Source organism: Schistocerca nitens, chromosome 9 (genome assembly GCF_023898315.1).
Source record: "Schistocerca nitens isolate TAMUIC-IGC-003100 chromosome 9, iqSchNite1.1, whole genome shotgun sequence".
In the NCBI taxonomy this organism is placed as follows: domain Eukaryota; kingdom Metazoa; phylum Arthropoda; class Insecta; order Orthoptera; family Acrididae; genus Schistocerca; species Schistocerca nitens.
This window is the reverse complement of record NC_064622.1, coordinates 498,458,958-498,476,794: the sequence shown is the minus strand read 5'-3', so window position 1 is coordinate 498,476,794 and position 17,837 is coordinate 498,458,958.

Below are 17,837 nucleotides of genomic sequence, written 5' to 3'. Positions count from 1 at the left end.
GCCCCTGCAGAATGCGGCTGAGAATTGTCTTGAAGAAGAAACAGCACGACAGTTATGTAATGTTAGCTGGATAGCTTCAGGCGAAATTTCTCCCCAGGCCCTCGTACTTGGCGGCAGACACTATTTTCTAGACATCTTTACGCACTCACTGCGAGCTCAGAAATGAGAAGAGCGACGTGATGCTAACTGGGGTTATACTAGAGACACTACCCAACACATCTGTGCAAAGCTTTATCGGATTTTCATAGTCGTTTCCATTTCGCGACCGATCGGAGCTTACTTTCTGAACGCCCCTCGTACATTCGGTGTGAAGAATGCTATGTGCACAGCACTAGCGATTTTCTTGTAGAATATATCGCCGCTCCCACACATCTCTTGTCAACCTGCTAACAAAAGAAAATGCAATCATTAGCGCACTCCTAAGTCACCAGAATGTGTAATTTTATCTGTATTCTTAAACCATAATGAAAAAAAAATTAAAACATCGAGCAGTTACTTACCAAAAAAACCTATTATTCATGCGGTCATACACTGTACGTAGATACATGCGGTGTGATGAATGCTATGTGCAAAGCACTAGCGATTTTCTTGTAGAATATGTCGCCACTCCCACACACCTCTTGTCAAGCTGCTAACGAAAGAAAATGTAAACATTAGCGCACTCCAAAGTTCACCAAGTGTGTAAATTTATGTGTATCTTTAAAGCATTATAAAAAAAAATTTTATCAAATTGCTGTTACTTCCCAAAAAACTAATTATTCACGCAGTCATCACCTGTACGTAGATACATTCGGTGTGAAGAATGCTATGTGCACAGCACTAGCGATTTTCTTGTAGAATATATCGCAGCTCCCTCACATCTCTTGTCAACCGGCGAACGAAAGAAAATGAAATCATTAGCGCAAGTCAAAGTCACCAGAATGCTTAATTATATCTGTAATGAATAAAATATAGACATCGTGCTGTTACTTCCCAAAAAACTAATTATATTATTAATCCATAATGAAACAAACTAAATCATCGAGATGTTATTTACCAAAAAACTTTTTATTCATGCAGTATTCCACTGTTCGTAGTCACATTCGGTGTGAAGAATGCTATGTGCAAAGCACTAGCGATTTTCTGGTAGAATATGTCGCCGCTCCCAAACATCTCTTGTCAACCTGCTAACGAAAGAAAATGCAATCATTAGCGCAATCAAAGTTCACCAGAGTGTGTAATATTATCTGAATTCTAAAGCATTATGAAAAAAATTTAAACTTAGTGCTGCTACTTCCCAAAAAACTATTTATTCACGCAGACAGCCCCTGTACGTAGATACATTTGGTGTGAAGAATGCTATGTGTAAAGCACTAGCGATTTTCTTGTAAAATATGTCGTCGCTCCCACACATCTCTTGTCAACCTGGTAACGAAAGAAAATGCAATCATTAGCGCAATCAAAAGTCACCGGAATGTGTAAATTTATCTGTATCTTTGAAGCCTTATGAAAAAAATTTAACCATCGAGCTGTTACTTCCCAAAAAACTATTTATTCACGCAGACAGCCCCTGTACGTAGATACATTTGGTGTGAAGAATGCTATGTGCACAGCACTAGCGATTTTCTTGTAGTATATATCGCCGCTCCCACACATCTCTTGTCAACCTGCTAACAAAAGAAAATGCAATCATTAGCGCACTCCTAAGTCACCAGAATGTGTAATTTTATCTGTATTCTTAAACCATAATGAAAAAAAAATTAAAACATCGAGCCGTTACTTACCAATAAAACTTGTTATTCATGCAGTCGTACACTGTACGTTGATACATGCGGTGTGATGAATGCTATGTGCAAAGCACTAGCGATTTTCTTGTAGAATATATCGCCACTCCCACACACCTCTTGTCAACCTGCAAACGAAAGAAAATGTAAACATTAGCGCACTGCAAAGTTCACCAAATGTGTAAATTTATGTGTATCTTTAAAGCATTATAAAAAAAATTAATCAAATTGCTGGTACTTCCCAAAAAACTAATTATTCACGCAGTCATCCCCTGTACGTAGATACATTCGGTGTGAAGAATGCTATGTGCACAGCACTAGCGATTTTCTTGTAGAATATATCGCCGCTCCCACACATCTCTTGTCAACCAGCCAACAAAAGATAATGCAATCATTAGCGCACTCCTAAGTCACAAGAATGCGTAATTTTATCTGTATTCTTAAACCATAATGAAAAAAATTACAACATCGAGCTGTTACTTACCAAAAAAACTTATTATTCCTGCAGTCATACTCTGTACGTAGATACATTCGGTGTGAAAAATGCTATGTGCAAAGCACTAGCGATATTCTTCTAGAATATGTCGCCGCTCCCACACATCCCTTGTCAACCTGCTAATGAAAGAAAATACAATCATTAGCGCAATCAAAACTCACCAGAATGTGTATATTTGCTGTATTCTAAAGCATTATGAAAAAATTTAAACATCGAGCTGTTACTTCCCAAAGAACTAATTATTCACGCAGTCATCCCCTGTACGTAGATACATTCGGTGTGAAGAATGCTATGTGCACAGCACTAGCGATTTTCTTGTAGAATATATCGCCGCTCCCACACATCTCTTGTCAACCTGCGAACGAAAGAGAATGCAATCATTCGCGCAACAGAAAGTCACCAGAATGTTTAATTATATCTGCAATGAAGAAAATATAGACATCGTGCTGCTACTTCCCAAAAAACTAATTATGTTATTAATCCATAATGAAACAAATTAAAACATCGAGATGTTACTCACCAAAAAACTTATTATTCATGCAGTATTCCACTGTTCGTAGATACATTCAGTGTGAAGAATGCTATGTGCAAAGTACTAGCGGTTTTCTTGTAGAATATGTCGCCGCTCCCAAACACCTCCTGTCAACCTGCTAACGAAAGAAAATGCAATCATTAGCGCAATCCAAAGTCACCAGAATGTGTAATTTTATCTGTATTCTTAAAGCTTCGTGAAACAAATTTAAACATCGAGGTGTTACTTACCAAAAAACTAATTATCCTCGCAGTCATACCCTGTACGTAGATACATTCGGAGTGAGGAATTCTATGTGCACAGCACTAGCGATTTTCTTCTAGAATATGTCGCCGCTCCCACACATCTCTTGTCAACCTGCTAATGAAAGAAAATGCAATCATTAGCGCAATCAAAGCCTACCAGAGTGTGTAATATTATCTGTATTCTAAAGCATTATGAAAAAATTTAAACTTAGTGCTGTTACTTCCCAAAATACTAATTATTCACGCAGTCATCCCCTGTACGTACATACATTCGGTGTGAAGAATGCTATTTGCACAGCACTAGCGATTTTCTTGTAGAATATATCGCCGCTCCCACACATCTCTTGTCAACCTGTTAACAAAAGAAAATGCAATCATTAGCGCACTCCTAAGTCACCATAATGTGTAATTTTATCTGTAGTCTTAAACCATAATGAAAAAAAAAAACTAAAACATCGAGCAGTTACTTACCAAAAAAACTTATTATTCATGCAGTCATACAGTGTACGTAGATACAATTGGTGTGATGAATGCTATGTGCAAAGCACTAGCGATTATCTTGTAGAATATGTCGCCACTCCCACACAGCTCTTGTCAACCTGCTAACAAAAGAAAATGTAAACATTAGCCCACAGCAAAGTCACCAAATGTGTAAATTTATGTGTATCTTTAAAGCAGAAAAAAAAATTTAAACAAATTGCTGTTACTTCCCAAAAAACTAATTATTCACGCTGTCATCCCCTGTACGTAGATACATTCGGTGTGAAGAATGCTATATGCACAGCACTAGCGATTTTCTTGTAGAATATGTCGCCGTTCCCACACGTCCCTTGTCAACCTGCTAATGAAAGAAAATACAATCACTAGCGCAATCAAAACTCACCAGAATGTGAATAATTAGCTGTATTCTAAAGCATTATGAAAAAATTTAAACATCGAGCTGTTACTTCCCAAAGAACTAATTATTCACGCAGTCATCCCCTATACGTAGATACATTCGGTGTGAAGAATGCTATGTGCACAGCACTAGCGATTTTCTTGTAGAACATATCGCCGCTCCCACACATCTCTTGTCAACCTGCTAACAAAAGAAAATGCAATCATTAGCGCACTCCTAAGTCACCAGAATGTGTAATTTTATCTGTATTCTTAAACCATAATGAAGAAAAATTAAAACATCGTGCAGTCACTTACCAAAAAAACTTATTATTCATGCAGTCATACACTGTACGTAGATACATGCGGCGTGATGAATGCTATGTGCAAAGCACTAGCGATTTTCTTGAAGAATATGTCGTCACTCCCACACACCTCTTATCAACCTGCTAACGAAAGAAAATGTAAACATTAGCGCACTGCAAAGTTCACCACATGTGTAAATTTATGTGTATCTTTAAAGCATTAAAAAAAATTTAATCAAATTGCTGTTACTTCCCAAAAAACTAATTATTCACGCAGTCATCCCCTGTACGTAGACACATTCGGTGTGGAGAATGCTATGTGCACAGCACTAGCGATTTTCTTGTAGAATATATCGCCGCTCCCACACATCTCTTGTCAACCAGCTAACAAAAGAGAATGCAATCATTAGCGCAATCCTAAGTCACAAGAATGTATAATTTTGTCTGTATTCTTAAACCATAATGAAAAAAATTAAAACATCGAGCTGTTACTTACCAAAAAAACTTGTTATTCCTGCAGTCATACACTGTACGTAGATACATTCGGTGTGAAAAATGCTATCTGCAAAGCACTAGCGATATTCTTGTAGAATATGTCGCCGCTCCCACACATCTCTTGTCAACCTGCTAATGAAAGAAAATACAATCATTAGCGCAATCAAAACTCACCAGAATGTGTATAATTAGCTGTATTCTAAAGCACTATGAAAAAAATTTAAACATCGAGCTGTTACTTCCCAAAGAACTAATTATTCACGCAGTCATCCCCTGTACGTAGATACATTCGGTGTGAAGAATCCTATGTGCACAGCACTAGCGATTTTCTTGTAGAATATATCGCCGCTCCCACACATCTCTTGTCAACCAGCTAACGATAGAGAATGCAATCATTAGCGCAATCCTAAGTCACAAGAATGTTTAATTTTGTCTGTATTCTTAAACCATAATGAAAAATATTAAAACATCGAGCTGTTACTTACCAAAAAAACTTGTTATTCCTGCAGTCATACACTGTACGTAGATACATTCGGTGTGAAAAATGCTATGTGCAAAGCACTAGCGATATTCTTGTAGAATATGTCGCCGCTCCCACACATCTCTTGTCAACCTGCTAATGAAAGAAAATACAATCATTAGCGCAATCAAAACTCACCAGAATGTGTATAATTAGCTGTATTCTAAAGCACTATGAAAAAAATTTAAACATCGAGCTGTTACTTCCCAAAGTACTAATTATTCACGCAGTCATCCCCTGTACGTAGATACATTCGGTGTGAAGAATGCTATGTGCACAGCACAAGCGATTTTCTTGTAGAATATATCGCCGCTCCCACACATCTCTTGTCAACCTGCGAACGAAAGAAAATGCAATCATTAGCGCAATTGAAAGTCACCAGAATGTTTAATTACATCTGTAATGAAGAAAATACAGACCTCGTGCTGTTACTTCCCAAAAAACTAATTATGTTATTAATCCATAATGAAACAAATTAATACATCGAGCTGTTGCTTACCAAAAAACTAATTATTCACGCAGTCATACCCTGTACGTAGATACATTCGGAGTGAGGAATTCTATGTGCACAGCACTAGCGATTTTCTTGTAGAATATGTCGCCGCTCCCACACATCTCTTGTCAACCTACTAATGAAAGAAAATGCAATCATTAGCGCAATCAAAGCTCACCAGAGTGTGTAATATTATCTGTATTCTAAAGCATTATGAAAAAAATTTAAACTTAGTGCTGTTACGTCCCAAAAAACTAATTATTCACGCAGTCATCCCCTGTACGTAGATACATTCGTTGCGAAGAATGCTATTTGCACAGCACTAGCGATTTTCTTGTAGAATATATTGCCGCTCCCACACATCTCTTGTTAACCTGCTAACAAAAGAAAATGCAATCATTAGGGCACTCCTAAGTCACCATAATGTGTAATTTTATCTGTATTCTTAAACCATAATGAAAAAAAATTAAAACTTCGAGCAGTTACTTACCAAAAAAACTTATTATTCATGCAGTCATACACTGTACGTAGATACAATTGGTGTGATGAATGCTATGTGCAAAGCACTAGCGATTTTCTTGTAGAATATGTCGCCACTCCCACACACCTCTTGTCAACCTGCTAACAAAAGAAAATGTAAACATTAGCGCACTCCAAAGTCACCAAATGTGTAAATTTATGTGTATCTTTAAAGAGGAAAAAAAAATTTAAACAAATTGCTGTTACTTCCCAAAAAACTAATTATTCACGCAGTCATCCCCTGTACGTAGATACATTCGGTGTGAAGAATGCTATATGCACAGCACTAGCGATTTTCTTGTAGAATATATCGCCGCACCCACACATCACTTGTCAACCTGCTAACAAAAGAAAATGCTATTATTAGCGCACTCCTAAGTCACCAGAATGTGTAATTTTATCTGTATTCTTAAACCATAATGAAAAAAAAATTAAAACATCGAGCTGTTACTCACCAAAAAATCTTATTATTCATGCAGTAATACACTGCACGTAGATACATTCGGTGTGAAGAATGCTATGAGCAAAGCACTAGCGATATTCTTTTAAATGGTGCCGCCACTCCCACACATCTCTTGCCAACCTGGTAACGAAAGAAAATGCAATCATTAGCGCAATCAAAAGTCACCAGAATGTGAAAATTAATCTGTATCTTTAAAGCATTATGAAAAAATTTTAAACATCGAGCTGTTACTTCCCAAGAAACTAATTATTCACGCATTCAGCCCCTGTACGTAGATACATTCGGTGTGAAGAATGCTATGTGCACAGCACTAGCGATTTTCTTGCAGAATATATCGTCGCTCCCACACATCACTTGCGAATCTGCTAACGAAAGAAAATGCAATAATTAGCGCACTCCTAAGTCACCAGAATGCGTAATTTTATTTGTATTCTTAAACCATAATGAAAAAAATTTAAACATCGAGCTGTTACTTACCAAAAAACTTATTATTCATGCAGTCATCCACTGTAGGTGGATACATTCGGTGTGAAGAATGCTATGTGTAAAGCACTAGCGATTTACTTGTAAAATATATCGTCGCTCCCACACATCCCTTATCAACCTGGTAACGAAAGAAAATGAAAACATTAGCGCAATCAAAAGTCACCAGAATGTGTAAATTTATCTGTATCTTTAAATCATTATGAAAGAATTTGAACATCGAGCTGTTACTTCCCAAAAAACTATTTATTCACGCCGACAGCCCCTGTACGTAGATACATTTGGTGTGAAGAATGCTATATGCACAGCACTAGCGATTTTCTTGTAGAATATATCGCCGCTCCCACACATCACTTGCGAATATGCTAACGAAAGAAAATGCAACCATTAGCGCACTCCTAAGTCACCAGCATGCGTAATTTTATTTGTATTCTTAAACCATAATGAAAAAAATTAAAACATCGAGCTGTTACTTACCAAAAAACTTATTATTCGTGCAGTCATCCACTGTAGGTAGATACATTCGGTGTGAAGAATGCTATGTGCAAAGCACTAGCGATTCTCTTGCAGAATATGTCGTCGCTCCCACACACCTCTTGTCAACCTGCTAATGAAAGAAAATACAATCATTAGCGCAATCAAAACTCACCAGAATGTGTATAATTAGCTGTATTCTAAAGCATTATGAAAAAAATTTAAACATCGAGCTGTTACTTCCCAAAGAACAAATTATTCACGCAGTCATCCCCTGTACGTAGATACATTCGGTGTGAAGAATGCTATGTGCACAACACTAGCGATTTTCTTGTAGAATATATCGCCGCTCTCACACATCACTTGCGAATCTGCTAACGAAAGAGAATGCAATCATTAGAGCACTCCTAAGTCACCAGAATGCGTAATTTTATTTGTATTCTTAAACCATAATGAAAAAAATTAAAACATCGAGCTGTTACTTTCCAAAAAACTTATTATTCATGCAGTCATCCACTGTAGGTAGATACATTCGGTGTGAAGAATGATATGTGCAAAGCACTAGCGATTTTCTTGTAGAATATGTCGCCACTCCCACACACCTCTTGTCAACCTGCTAACGAAAGAAAAAGTAAACATTAGCGCACTCCAAAGTTCACCAAATGTGTAAAATAATGTGTATCTTTAAAGCATAATAAAAAAATTTTAATCAAATTGCTGTTACTTCCCAAAAAACTAATTATTCACGCAGTCATCCCCTGTACGTAGATACATTCGGTGTGAAGAATGCTATGTTCACAGCACTAGCGATTTTCTTTTACAATATATCGCCGCTGCCACACATGCCTTGTCAAACTGCTAATGAAAGAAAATACAATCATTTGCGCAATCAAAACTCACCAGAATGTGTATAATTAGCTGTATTCTAAAGCATTATGAAAGAATTTTATACATCGAGCTGTTACTTCCCAAGGAACTAATTATTCATGCAGTCATCCCCTGTACGTAGATACATTCGGTCTGAAGAATGCTATGTGCACAGCACTAGCGATTTTCTTGTAGAATATATCGCCGCTCCCACACATCTCTTGTCAACCTGTTAACAAAAGAAAATGCAATCATTAGCGCACTCCTAGGTCACCAGAATGTGTAATTTTATCTGTATTCTTAAACCATAATGAAAAAAAATTATAACATCGAGCAGTTACTTACAAAAAAAACTTATTATCCATGCAGTCATACACTGTACGTAGATACATTCGGTGTGATTAATTCTATGTGCAAAGCACTAGCGATTTTCTTGTAGAATATGTCGCCACTCCCACACACCTCTTGTCAACCTGCTAACGAAAGAAAATGTAAACATTAGCGGACTCCAAAGTTCACCAAATGTGTATATTTATGTGTATCTTTAAAGCATAATAAAAAAAAATTATTCAAATTGCTGTTACTTCCCAAAAAAACTAATTACTCACGCAGTCATCCCCTGTACGTAGATACATTCGGTGTGAAGAATGCTATGTTCACAGCACTAGCGATTTTCTTGTAGAATATATCCCCGCTCCCACACATCTCTTGTCAACCTGCTAACAAAAGAAAATGCTATCATTAGCGCACTCCTAAGTCACCAGAATGTGTAATTTTATCTGTATTCTTAAACCATAATGAAAAAAAATTAAAACATCGAGCTGTTACTTACCAAAAAAACTTATTATTCATGCAGTCATACACTGTACGTAGATACATTCGGTGTGAAGAATGCTATGTGCAAAGCACTAGCGATATTCTTGTAGAATATGTCGCCGCTCCCACACTTCTCTTGTCAACCTGCTAATGAAAGAAAATACAATCATTAGCGCATTCAAAACTCACCAGAATGTGTATAATTAGCTGTATTCTAAAGCATTATGAAAAAAATTTAAACATCGATCTGTTACTTCCCAAAGAACTAATTATTCACGCAGTCATCCCCTGTACGTAGATACATTCGGTCTGAAGAATGCTATGTGCAAAGCACTAGCGATTTTCTTGTAGAATATATCGCCGCTCCCACACATCTCTTGTCAACCTGCTAACAAAAGAAAATGCAATATTTAGCGCACTCCTAAGTCACCAGAATGTGAAATTTTATCTGTATTCTTAAACCATAATGAAAAAAAATTAAAACATCGAGCTGTTACTTACCAAAAAAACTTATTATTCATGCAGTCATACACTGTACGTAGATACATTCGGTCTGAAGAATGCTATGTGCAAAGCACTAGCGATTTTCTTGTAGAATATTTCGTCGCTCCCACACATCTCTTGTCAACCTCCTAATGAAAGAAAATACAATCATTAGCGCAATCAAAACTCACCAGAATGTGTATAATTAGCTGTATTCTAAAGCATTATGAAAAAAATTTAAACATCGAGCTGTTACTTCCCAAAGAACTAATTATTCACGCAGTCATCCCCTGTACGTAGATACATTCGGTGTGAAGAATGCTATGTGCACAGCACTAGCGATTTTCTTGTAGAATATATCGCCGCTCCCACTCATCTCTTGTCAACCTGCTAACAAAAGAAAATGCAATCATTAGCGCACTCCTAAGTCACCAGAATGTGTAATTTTATCTGTATTCTTAAACCATATTGAAAAAAAATTAAAACATCGAGCTGTTACTTACCAAAAAAACTTATAATTCATTCAGTCATACACTGTACGTAGATACATTCGGTGTGAAGAATGCTATGTGCAAAGCACTAGCGATATGCTTGTAGAATATGTCGTCACTCGCACACACCTCTTGTCAACCTGCTAACGAAAGAAAATGTAAACATTAGCGCACTCCAAAGTTCACCAAATGTGTAAATTTATGTGTATCTTTAAAGCATTATAAAAAATTTAATCAAATTGCTGTTACTTCCCAAAAAACTTATTATTCACGCAGTCATCCCCTGTACGTAGATACATTCGGTGTGAAGAATGCTATGTGCACAGCACTAGCGATTTTCTTGTAGAATATATCGCCGCTCCCACACATCTCTTGTCAACCTGCTAACAAAAGAAAATGCAATCATTAGCGCACTCCTAAGTCACCAGAATGTGTAATTTTATCTGTATTCTTAAACAATAATGAATAAAAATTAAAACATCGAGCTGTTACTTACCAAAAAAATTTATTATTCATGCAGTCATACACTGTACGTAGATACATTCGGTGTGAAGAATGCTATATGCAAAGCACTAGCGATTTTCTTGCAGAATATGTCGCCGCTCCCACACATCTCTTGTCAACCTGCTAATGAAAGAAAATACAATCATTAGCGCAATCAAAACTCACCAGAATGTGTATAATTAGCTGTATTCTAAAGCATTATGAAAAAATTTAAAAATCGAGCTGTTACTTCCCAAAGAACTAATTATTCACGCAGTCATCCCCTGTCTTCGGTGTGAAGAATGCTATGTGCACAGCACTAGCGATTTTCTTGTAGAACATATCGCCGCTCCCACACATCTCTTGTCAACCTGCGAACGAAAGAAAATGCAATCTTTAGCGCGATTGAAAGTCACCAGAATGTTTAATTATATCTGTAATGAAGAAAATATAGACATCGTTCTGCTACTTCCCAAAAAACTAATTATATTATTAATCCATAATGAAACAAATTAAAACATCGAGATGTTACTTACCAAAAAACTTATTATTTATGCAGTATTCCACTGTTCGTAGATACATTCGGTGTGAAGAATGCTATGTGCAAAGCACTAGCGATTTTCTTGTAGAATATGTCGCCGCTCCCAAACATCTCTTGTCAACCTGCTAACGAAAGAAAATGCAATCATTAGCGCAATCCAAAGTCACCAGAATGTGTAATTTTATCTGTATTCTTAAAGCTTCGTGAAACAAATTTAAACATCGAGCTGTTACTTCCCAAAAAACTAATTATTCACGCAGTCATTCCCTGTACGTAGATACATTCGTTGCGAAGAATGCTATTTGCACAGCACTAGCGATTTTCTTCTAGAATATATCGCCGCTCCCACACATCTCTTGTCAACCTGCTAACAAAAGAAAATCCAAACATTAACGCACTCCTAAGTCACCATAATGTGTAATTTTATCTGTATTCTTAAACCATAATGAAAAAAAATTAAAACATCGAGCAGTTACTTACCAAAAAAACTTATTATTCATGCAGTCATACACTGTACGTAGATACATTCGGTGTGAAGAATGCTATGTGCACAGCACTAGCGATTTTCTTATAGAATATATCGCCGCTCCCACACATCTCTTGTCAACCTGCTAACAAAAGAAAATGCAATCATTAGCGCACTCCTAAGTCACAAGAATGTGTAACTTTATCTGTATTCTTAAACCATAATGAAAAAAAAATAAAACATCGAGCTGTTACTTACCAAAAAAACTTATAATTCATGCAGTCATACACTGTACGTAGATACATTCGGTGTGAATCATGCTATGTGCAAAGCACTAGCGATATTCTTGTAGAATATGTCGCCACTCCCACACACCTCTTGTCAACCTGCTAACGAAAGAAAATGTAAACATTAGCGCACTCCAAAGTTCACCAAATGTGTAAATTTATGTGTATCTTTAAAGCATTATAAAAAAAATTTAATCAAATTGCTGTTACTTCCCAGAAAACTAATTATTCACGCAGTCATCCCCTGTACGTAGATACATTCGGTGTGAAGAATGCTATGTGCACAGCACTAGCGATTTTCTTGTAGAATATATCGCCGCTCCCACACATCTCTTGTCAACCTGCTAACAAAAGAAAATGCAATCATTAGCGCACTCCTAAGTCACCAGAATGTGTAATTTTATCTGTATTCTTAAACAATAATGAATAAAAATTAAAACATCGAGCTGTTACTTACCAAAAAAACTTATTATTCATTCAGTCATCCACTGTACGTAGATACATTCGGTGTGAAGAATGCTATGTGCAAAGCACTAGCGATTTTCTTATAGATTATGTCGTCGCTCCCACACTTCTCTTGTCTACCTGCTAACGAAAGAAAATGCAGTCATTAGCGCACTCCTAAATACCTAGAATGTGTAATCCTATCTGTATTCTAAAACATAACGAAAAAAATTTAAGCTTAGCGCTGTTCTTCCCAAAAAAATAATTTTTCACGCAGTCATCCCCTGTACGTAGATACATTCGGTGTGAAGAATGCTATTAGCAAAGTACCAGCGATTTCCTTGTAGAATATGTCACCGCTACCACACATCTCTTGTCATCCTGCTAACGAAAGAAAATGCAATCATTAGCGCAATCCAAAGTCGACAGAATGTGTAATTTTATATGTATTCTTAAAGCTTCATGAAACAAATTTAAACATCGAGCTGTTACTTCCCAAAAAACTAATTATTCACGTAGTCATCCCCTGTACGTAGATACATTCGGTGTGAGGAATTCTATGTGCACTACACTAGCGTTTTTGTTGTAGAATATATCGCCGCTCCTACACATCTCTTGTCAACCTGCGAACGAAAGAAAATGCAATCATTAGCGCAGTCCAAAGCCACCAGAACGTTTAATTCTATCTGTAATGAAAATAATTTAAACATCGTGCTGTTACTTCCCAAAAAACAAATTATATTCTTAAAGCATAATGAAACAAATTAAAACGTCTAGCTGTTTCTTACCAAAAAACTTATTATTCATGCAGTCATCTACTGTACGTAGATACATTCGGTGTGAAGAATGCTATATGCAAAGCACTAGCGATTTTCTTATAGATTATGTCGTCGCTCCCACACTTCTCTTGTCTACCTGCTAACGAAAGAAAATGCAGTCATTAGCGCACTCCTAAATACCCAGAATGTGTAATCCTATCTGTATTCTAAAACATAATGAAAAAAATTTAAACTTAGTGCTGTTCTTCCCAAAAAAATAATTTTTCACGCAGTCATCCCCTTTACGTAGATACATTCGGTGTGAAGAATGCTATGTGCACAGCACTAGCGATTTTCTTCTAGAATATGTCGCCGCTCCCATACATCTCTTGTCAACCTGCGAACGAAAGAAAATGCAATCATTAGCGCAATCCAAAGCCACCAGAACGTTTAATTTCATCTGTAATGAAAATAATTTAAACATCGTGCTGTTACTTCCCAAAAAACAAATTATATTCTTAAACCATAATGAAACAAATTAAAACATCGAGCTGTTACTTACCAAAAAACTTATTATTCATGCAGTCATCTAATGTACGTAGATACATTCGGTGTGAAGAATGCTATGTGCAAAGTAGTAGCGATTTTCTTGTAGAATATGTCGCAATCCCCACACATCTCTTGTCAACCTGCTAACGAAAGAAAATGCAATCATTAGCGCAATCCAAAGTCACCAGAATGTGTAATTTTATCTATATTCTTAAAGCTTCATGAAACAAATTTAAACATCGAGCAGTTACTTCCCAAAAAACTAATTATTCACGCAGTCATCCCCTGTACGTATATACATTCAGTGTGAAGAATGCTATGTGCAAAGTAGTAGTGATTTTCTTGTAGAATATGTCGCAATCCCCACACATCTCTTGTCAACTTGCTACACAAAGGAAAATGCAATCATTAGCGCACTCCTAAGTCACCAGAATGTGTAATTTTATCTGTATTCTTAAACCATAATGAAAAAAATTAAAACATCGAGCTGTTACTTACCAAAATAACTTATTATTCATGCAGTCATCCACCGTAGGTAGATACATTCAGTGTGAAGAATGCTATGAGCAAAGCACTAGCGATTTTCTTGTGGAATATGTCGCCACTCCCACACACCTCTTGTCAACCTGCTAACGAAAGAAAATGTAAACATTAGCGCACTCCAAAGTTCACCAAATGTGTAAATTTATCTGTATCTTTAAAGCATAATGAAAAAAATTTAAACAAATCGCTGTTACTTCCCAAAATACTAATTATTCACGCAGTCATCCCCTGTACGTAGATACATTCGGTGTGAAGAATGCTATGTGCACAGCACTGGCGATTACTTTCTAGAATATGTCGCCTCTCCCACACATCTCTTCTCAACCTCCTAACGAAAGAAAATGCAATCATTAGCGCACTCACCAGAATGTGTAATTTTATCTGTATTCATAAACAATAACAAAAAAAATTCAAACATCGAGCTGTTACTTACCAAAAAACTTATTATTCATGCAGTCATCTACTGTACGTAGATACATTCGGTGTGAAGAATGCTATGTGCACAGCACTAGCGATTTTCTTGTAGAATATATCGCCGTTCCCACACATCTCTTGTCAACCTGCTAACAAAAGAAAATGCAATCATTAGCGCACTCCCAAGTCACCAGAATGTGTAATTTTATCTGTATTCTTCAACAAAAAAAAAATTAAAACATCGAGCAATTACTTACCAAACAACTTATTATTCATACAGTCATACACTGTACGTAGATACATCCCGTGTGATGAATGCTATGTGCAAAGCACTAGCGATTTTCTTGTGGAATATGTCGCCACTACCACACACCTCTTGTCAACCTGCTAACGAAAGAAAATGTAAACATTAGCGCACTCCAATATTCACCAAATGAGTAAATTAATGTGTATCTTTAAAGCATTATAAAAAAAATTTATCAAATTGCTGTTACTTCCCAAGAAACTAATTATTCACGCAGTCATCCCCTGTACGTAGATACATTCGGTGTGAAGAATGCTATGTGCACAGCACTAGCGATTTTCTTGTAGAATATATCGCCGCTCCCACACATCCCTTGTCAACCTGCTAACAAAAGAAAATGCAATTATTAGCGCACTCCTAAGTCACAAGAATGTGTAATTTTATCTGTATTCTCAAACCATAATGAGAAAAAATTAAAACATCGAGCTGTTACTTACCAAAAAAACTTAATATTCATGCAGTCATACACTGTACGTAGATACATTCGGTGTGAAGAATGCTATGTGCAAAGCACTAGCGATATTCTTGTAGAATATGTCGCCGCTCCCACACATCTCTTATCAACCTACTAATGAAAGAAAATACAATCATTAGCGCAATCAAAACACACCAGAATGTGTATAATTAGCTGTATTCTAAAGCATTATGAAAAAAATTTAAACATCGAGCTCTTACTTCCCAAAGAACTAATTATTCACGCAGTCATCCCCTGTACGTAGATTCATTCGGTGTGAAGAATGCTATGTGCACAGCACTAGCGATTTTCTTGTAGAATATATCGCCGCTCCTACATATCTCTTGTCAACCTCCTAACAAAAGAAAATGCAATCATTAGCGCACTCAAAAGTCCCCAGAATGTGTAATTTTATCTGTATTCTTAAACCACAATGAAAAAAAATTAAAACATCGAGCTGTTACTTACCAAAAAAACTTATTATTCATGCAGTCATACACTGTACGTAGATACATTCGGTGTGAAGAATGCTATGTGCAAAGCACTAGCGATATTCTTGTGGAATATGTCGCCGCTCCCACACATCTCTTGTCAACCTCCTAATGAAAGCAAATACAATCATTAGCGCAATCAAAACTCACCAGAATGTGTATAATTGGCTTTATTCTAAAGCATTATGAAAAAATTTTAACATCGAGCTGTTACTTCCCAAAGAACTAATTATTCATGCAGTCATCCCCAGTACGTAGATACATTCGGTGTGAAGAATGCTATGTGCACAGCACTAGCGATTTTCTTGTAGAATATATCGCCGCTCCCACACATCTCTTGTCAACCTGCTAACAAAAGAAAATGCAATCATTAGCGCACTCCTAAGTCACCAGAATGTGTAATTTTATCTGTATTGTTAAACCATAATGAAAAAAAATTAAAACATCGAGCAGTTACTTACCAAAAAATCTTATTATTCATGCAGTCATACACTTTACGTAGATACGTGCGGTGTGATGAATGCTATGTGCAAAGCATTAGCGATTTTCTTGTAGAATATGTCGCCACTCCCACACACATCTCGTCAACCTGCTAACGAAAGAAAATGTAAACATTACCGCACTCCAAAGTTCACCAAATGTGTAAATTTATGTGTATCTTTAAAGAATAATAAAAAAAATTTAATCAAATTGCTGTTACTTCCCAAAAAACTAACTATTCACGCAGGCATCCCCTGTACGTAGATACATTCGGTGTGAAGAATGCTATGTGCACAGCACTAGCGATTTTCTTGTAGAATATATCGCCGCTCCCACACATCTCTTGTCAACCTGCTAACAAAAGAAAATGCAATCATTAGCGCACTCCTAAGTCACCAGAATGTGTAATTTTATCTGTATTCTTTAACCATAATGAAAAAAAATTAAAACATCGAGCTGTTACTCATCAAAAAAACTTATTATTCATGCAGTCATACACTGTACGTAGATACATTCGGTGTGAAGAATGCTATGTGCAAAGCACTAGCGATTTTCTTGTAGAGTATGTCGTCGCTCCCACACATCTCTTGTCAACCTGCTAATGAAAGAAAATACAATCATTAGCGCAATCAGAACTCACCAGAATGTGTATAATTAGCTGTATTCTAAAGCATTATGAAAAAAAATTTAAACATCGAGCTGTTACTTCCCAAAGAACTAATTATTCACGCAGTCATCCCCTGTACGTAGATACATTCGGTGTGAAGAATGCTATGTGCACAGCACTAGCGATTTTCTTGTAGAATATATCGCCGCTCCCACACATCTCTTGTCAACCTGCTAACAAAAGAAAATGCAATCATTAGCGCACTCCTAAGCCACCAGAATGTGTAATTTTATCTGTATTCTTAAACCATCATGAAAAAAAAATAAAACATCGAGCAGTTACTTACCAAAAAAACTTATTATTCATACAGTCATACACTGTACGTAGATACATGCGGTGTGATGAATGCTATCTGCAAAGCACTAGCGATTTTCTTGTGGAATATGTCGCCACTCCCACACACCTCTTGTCAACCAGCTACCGAAAGAAAATGTAAACATTAGCGCACTCCAAAGTTCACCAAATGTGTTAATTTATGTGTATCTTTAAAGCATTATAAAAAAAATTTAATCAAATTGCTGTTACTTCCCAAAGAACTAATTATTCACGCAGTCATTCCCTATACGTAGATACATTCGGTAAGAAGAATGCTATGTGCAAAGCACTAGCGATATTCTTGTAGAATATGTCGCCGC